The sequence below is a fragment of the Protopterus annectens genome, chromosome 10.part0 (assembly GCF_019279795.1).
Source record: "Protopterus annectens isolate FY-2018-M chromosome 10.part0, PAN1.0, whole genome shotgun sequence".
NCBI lineage: Eukaryota > Metazoa > Chordata > Ceratodontiformes > Protopteridae > Protopterus > Protopterus annectens.
Window position 1 is genome coordinate 511,758,815 of NC_056744.1, and position 6,761 is coordinate 511,765,575.

The window sequence follows — 6,761 nt, forward strand, 5'->3', positions numbered from 1 at the left end:
GGCATCTGTCTCAGTGAGGCCCTTTTGTAGGATGTCCACATCATTAGGAGTTTCAATTATGGCTCCTAGTTTGCAGTCATCTGCGAATTTAGTTAGCCAAAGACCATCTGCTTTAGCCTGTAATTCAGAGAAGTTGATACCAAACAGGAGAGGACCTAGGACTGAGCCCTGTAGTACTCCACTTGTCACTGGTCCGAAGTCTGATTTGGAGTCTGCTACTTTCACAGTGTGGGTTCTGTCAGTAAGCCATTTGGCAACCCATCTTGTGACATAGGGATTTATACCTAGTTTAGTGAATTTACCTATAATTCCAGAGTGGGGGATGGTGATGAATGCCTTGGTGAGATCTAGATAGGCTGTGTGAACCACCTTACCCTCATCTATGGCTTTGGTGACTGCTTCAAATAAGTCTATCAGGTTTAGGAGACATGATCTGCCTTTTGCAAATCTGAACTGTGTGGGGTCTAGAGTTTGGAGATCTCCAATGTCTTTGTTTATGAGTTCCATGATGATACGTTCCATGACCTTGCAGACCAGGCTCATCAGGCTAATGGGGCAGTAGTTCCCGGGCGTCTGTTGTAGCCCCCCTTTGTGGAGTGGGATAACCATTGCAGTGCACCATTCAATGGGCACAAAGCCTGAGGTGAGGCTATGATTGAACATGGTACTTAGGTGGGGTGCTTGTTCATTCTGTAGTTCATGTAGAAGGTAGCCTGGGATGTTGTCAGGTCTCACTGATGCTGTGTTCTTGGCTTTGGAGAGTGAGGTTTTTACCTGTGCAGCCGTGATTATAGGAACTTTGCATTCTACTGGTATAAAGATGGGCCCTTTAGGAGGTGAAAGAGGGGTAAAGTTAGCACTGAACCTATCTGCCAGGATGTTGGCAATATCAGTTGGTTCTGTATATTTAGTGTTACTGTGCTGTAGCTCAGAGCAGATCTGAGTGTTGCCATTGAGATTCTTGACATAGCTATAGAATGCTTTGTGGTTGTCTTTAGAATCAGTGGTGATTTTGTTTTCATAACTAGTTTTGGAGGATTTTATGAGGGATCTCAGCTTCTTACTGAGGCTGACCAGGGAGTTCCTCCAATCATGGGATTTTACTCTTTTTTGCAACAGTTTCTTTCTTCTGTTGTAGAGTTTGTTTATGGCAGAAGACCACCAGATAGGCTTCCTTTTTCTGGAAGATAGCATCTTGGTTCTGTTAGGGATAGCACGATCCATGCACTCATGTAAGTGCTTATGAAGTGCACTTGTGTAGGATTCAGCAGTCATACCTCTATTGTCCATCTGCATGAGTGTCGTGAAGTTTGCCACTTCTGTCTTAAGAAGAGTGAAGTTGGCTTTGGAGAAATTTTTTATGGTTGTTTTCCTAATGGGGGTGGGTGGGAGCAGGATGTGGATGTCTAGGTTGGTTAGCTTGTGGTTGGATCTGACCAACGAGGAGCTGACCTCTGGTGTGGAACACCGATCACCCATGTTGGTCATGACCAGGTCTAGAATATTGCTGCCCCTGGTGGGGCTGTGGATAAGTTGATCTAAGTCATTGGAATTGATGAATTCTAGAAAACATTAAACAAAAGTGTTGGTACACGAGTAATTTTCCCAGTTAATGGTGGGGTAGTTGAAATCATCCATTATTAGGAAGCTGTGTTGTACCTTAATATTTTCCAGTGTATGAAGAAAAGAGGAGTGGGAATCCTGGGGCATGGTGGGGGCTCTGTAGCAAGCTACAATCTGGATTGTGGTTTTGCCCACAGTTAGTTGAACTTAGATAGTCTTGGATGCATTATGCTGAGCAACTAGCTTGGAGGTGTAGATATCCATAATGAATATGGACACTCCTCCACCTTTAGTGTTTCGGTCCGGGTTTGGTGGCCGAAAGGTGTAGTATGAATTATAGCCTGGTAATGCAGGGGTGCTCTCTGGAGCTTTGAACCAGGTCTCTGTCACTGCACAGATGTCAATGTTCTCCATTTTAAGGAGTGTCTCAGGTGAGTGCATTTTGAGGTTTAGACTTCTAGCACTGAGTAGCATTACCTTCAGATTTTGCTTGCTTGTACCTGTTACTGTGGTGAATTTATCCTTTGAACCTTGCCTAAAAAATGAAATATAGGGGTGGCAAGAGCCTTTGCCAGTATCCTGAATCCTAGGGGTGACAGGTGCAGGTCATCTCTGGCAAAGCAGCGTGGTCTGTCGATCATGTCATCCCAGGCAGACAGTTACTGGATTCCCTTAGAATGACACCAGGAGCTTAGTCAATTGTTGAAGCCAATCATTTTGTCCTTGCACTGTGGTATCATTCTGGGTGATAGCAGGATGCTACTCAGGGCTAGAGTCATACCTGGCTGGGCTACAAGATCGGAGAGCTCCTCCATGTCTCTTTTCATGTAGTCCAGGGAGGTACATCTCAGGTCATTCACACCAACATGGACAATGGCAGAGTCATATTTGTACTTGTTGTGGAGTGACCTGAGTGCATGTGTTATGTGGCGGATCCTGGCACCCGACAGGCAGCTGACAGTAACTTTTTCCTTGTTTAGTCTGGTGAGTGGAGCATCAGTGTGCCTGACTATAGAGTCACCTATGACTAGAGTGTTGGGTATGTTATGCCTTATGGGCTGTAGTTGAGTGGCACACTGAGTATGTGGGCTATGTGTCATTTGGGTTGTGTTGGGGGGGTAGTGGTTGCTTGCATTTCTGCTTTGGAGGTCTCGGTTGTTTGGGCAGATTTTTACTGAAAACCTCTGCGAATGTAGGTGTGTGTTTTGTGCTTCTGTGTATGTGTTTTGGTGGTGTAGGTTTTGAGGGACTATGTGATGAGTGTGGTGTGGTGCAAGTGTTTACCTTCTCCTCTTGACTGTCTAGTCCAGTCTTCGGTGAAGAGAGCTTTGCTTCTAGTTTGGCTATATACGTGCATCTCTCACAGGTTGTAGTGTTGGGTAGTAAGAGGAGAGGGTTGTCTGTGTACATGAGGCAATTGCTGCATTGTCCCAAGATGCCCAGATTCATCACGTAGACAGGAGAAAACACTGGGAGCTGACCTTTAGACATGCCTGGATAGGTGCTTATTAAGTACTAAAAACTGTTTCCCTCTAGAGAAGTGAGGAAAGTTTAGTGCTGTAGTAATTTGTAGCTTATTTAGTGCTTACAATGTGTTTTGAACAATTGCTGAGCTCAAAGAAACATTTGAGTGCTAAAACTAAAAAGCTGGCTAGTTGCAAGGGAAAATTTGAAGAGCAGACTTTATGGTGCCAGGAATAGTTTAACCCTAGTTAAGTGAGGGGGGGGGGGGTTCAGGAGCTTACAAACAGTCATGGATACAGCAAATCTGTATCTGGACAAGACGTGTTACAGGAAAGGGGGGAGGGAGCAAGCTTAAAATTTTTTTTCAGTATTTTTGTTTTTCAGTAAAGTGGAAATGGAGAAAGCTGATACAGAAGTTAATTCAAGGTTAAGATCTGAGTGGCTCAGCCTTCACAAATGTTCTCTATTAGATTGAATGAACTAATGACACTAAACTGGGAGGAGTGTCACAGATCAGATACACAGTATGGGCAGGCAACTGCAAAGCCACTAAGTTGAACACCACAACACTAGGGAGGGTGGGTGTGAAACATTACAGTTCCTAGCTGTATCCACTAAATGAAAGTTTTAAACAGATCAAGGAGCAAGCAGACTCTAGAGAATGATTTTAACTGTAAACAGACTAGATTAGAACACAGAAACCTCAAAATATCAAAAATATACAGAAAACTCGGATAGAGCACTCAAAAACAGAAGACAAACTACCTCCTACTATGTGATAGTACGATGCAGAGGTGTACACCAATGCCCTGCATAACCACTTAAGCAGTTGTATAGAATCAGCTGTATCTGACTAGATTAAAACCAGGTCCTGACAAAAAAAAAAAAGCCACCCTGGTGGATCCCTAGTATAAACAGGCTATACAAGAAGAGAAAGGAACTAATGACCAAGAACAAGAGGGAACTGGCCCAGCAGAGGAAGAAATCCCCCCCTAACTCAAACAAACAAATTAGAGACCTTGTCAAGTCCTCCAAAGCTAATTACGAAGCAAAAAATAGCCTCTCTATCTAAGGATAATCACTAGGCATTCTTTAACTATGTCTGAAATCTAAAAAGGAATACCCAGCTATGTGCTGAACTGGTTGTAGATGGCACCACCCATACTCAACTGGAGGTGGTAGCCAAACTGCTAGCTGACAGATTTGGAGCAAATGTCACACCCATGCTCCCTACAGTTATCCCCCAAAGTACACCTGCTACCATTAGTCAGCCTATTATCTCCAGAGAACAGGTCATTTTGTCACTCTCCAAGGCCAAAAACATGGCATCACTGGGACCTGACAACATCCCATGTTGCCTTTTTAACAACTTAAAACATGACCTAGCAGACCCACTTGGATCCCTGTTTAACCACAGCATACAAACTGGGTATGTTCCATTGGAATGGAGGACAGCAACAGTAATCTCTCTGCACAAAGTGGGAGCATCAACCAACCCTGGAAATTATAGACCCATAAGCTTGACTAACCTTATCTGCATGGCCATGGAAAGAATCATTATAGACCTTATTAACAAAGACATAGATAATCTCCAAACTCTGTACCCAACCCAGTTTGGATAAGTTAAAGGTAGATCATGCCTGTTAAACATGTTTAACTTCTTTGAGAAAGTCACCAAGGCCCTGGACAGAAGAAAAACAATGCATACTGCTACCTTCATCTAACCAAGGCATTTGACACAATCACCCACTGAGATATTATAGACAAACTCTCCTATTTGGAAATGAACCCCTATATTACCAGATGGGTAGTTGACAGGCTCACTGACAGGGCACGCATTGTCAAAGTGGGTGATTACACCTCTAGCAAAAGACCAGACACCAGTGGCATACCACAGGACTCTGTGCTGGGCCCCTTACTATTTGAAATGTATTTCTCAGAAGTCCAGGTAAACTTGGATGTCCTGTGGCTGACCAAGTTTGCTGATGGTTGCAAATTGGAAGTAATCATTGAGTTCCTCAACAATGTTAATATACTGCAGGCAGGGTTAACACAGATAAATGACTCGTGCCAAAGCCACAAATAAAAGTTAAATGCATAAAAACACATTATTTTTCCCTTTAGGAAAGCTGACATCCCTGCTAATTCCATTATACGACCCTAAGTGTAGACCCAGTGGTACGTGATCTGGGTACTCAGGTTGATAACACCCTGAACTTTGACCACCATGTATCCACAGTAATAAAGAAATCCTTCTATATGGCACTTCTTAAAAGTAAAGACATCACAAATAGAGCTAAGGAAGTTATAATTCTATTAAACTCAGCCCTCATCAGACCAATAATTGAGTGCAATGCTCTCTTTTGCATGTACCTCACCATACACCGAAAATTGGAACAACTCGGGAGAAATATGGCTAGGCTTTTAAGGGCTCTAGGGCTGTTAGCCTAGTAACCCTCTGCAAACTATGAAAGTGCATCAATTTTCTTTCTTTTTTTTTCATGAGCAACCCCCCTAAGCCTAGCTCAAAATGGATGATACAATGTTTTCAATGCAGTGACTCGAAGATGACTGTATGATTTATACTTAGGTTTTATGTCTGCAGCTGTGTATTTTGTGTCACTATATAGCATCATGACAGAAATGCCTTTGAATATATATTTGTAGAACTTGTTGTCTTCCACTTAAAAAATTAAATTACACTGTTATGCTATAATCTCTGGATAACTCATATTGTAGGAAGATGGCTACTCCTGGAAACTATTACTTTGATAATACACCCTTAAGAGTAGACCCAGTGATCAAGGATTTGGAAACATATGTAGATAGTAAAATGGCCTTTGACAATCGTGTATTTATAATAGTAAGAAAATCATTCGATGTTGGGAAACATATACATAAAGGTATAGCTTCTAGATCAAAGGATCAGGCAAATAATTGAGTGCAATGTCCCCTTTGGCATGTTCCATACCACACATATGTGATAACTGGAGCAATGAGAAAGGTTCCTCACTAAAATAGTACATGTTCTAAATGGCATGTCCAATGCAGACCACCTGACAACCATTTCCCTGTAATCAGTCTCCTACAGATTGCCGAGAGGTGAGCTATGCCTTGCCTACTCAGCATTCTCTGATCCCCCTGTGATGGACCTGTTGCACATCCACAAAAACAGTCTCAGAATTACCTCATCGATGGACCTAAACCTTGTCCGCATCATAAATAGGATATGGTGGAGGGACAGATAAGTTTCTCATACAGTGCCCCTTCTCTGGAGCAGGCTTCCCCTACATGTGAAGCAGAGTTCTTCCCTAACCCAATTCAAGCATAACTCAAACCAGTGGATGTAGAATCAGACATTTACTCCTGGTCTGGCACCTATGACAATGCGATACAGATGCAGCCTATAAATGCTTGACCACCCATGCCCAAGCCTACATGTACCGCCCAACATTTTCTAGAGTATCAAAACTTGCCAGATACATTTAGGAAGCATGGCTAAACTTAACCCCCCCGGGTTGTTAGCCTCTTATTCATCTATGGACCTATGAAGCCTAGTCATCTCTGTAGATAAGGCCTCGTATCTAACAACAGCAGTGTTGTCCTTCTCATAGAATCAACTTTCCATCTAATAATTATTCTTAAAGGCTACTGTTTCTACCACCTGAAAGGAACTATAACTGCTTGCTGGAAGAGAGAGAGATAGAATTTATAGCACATGCTTCTAAGAAGAC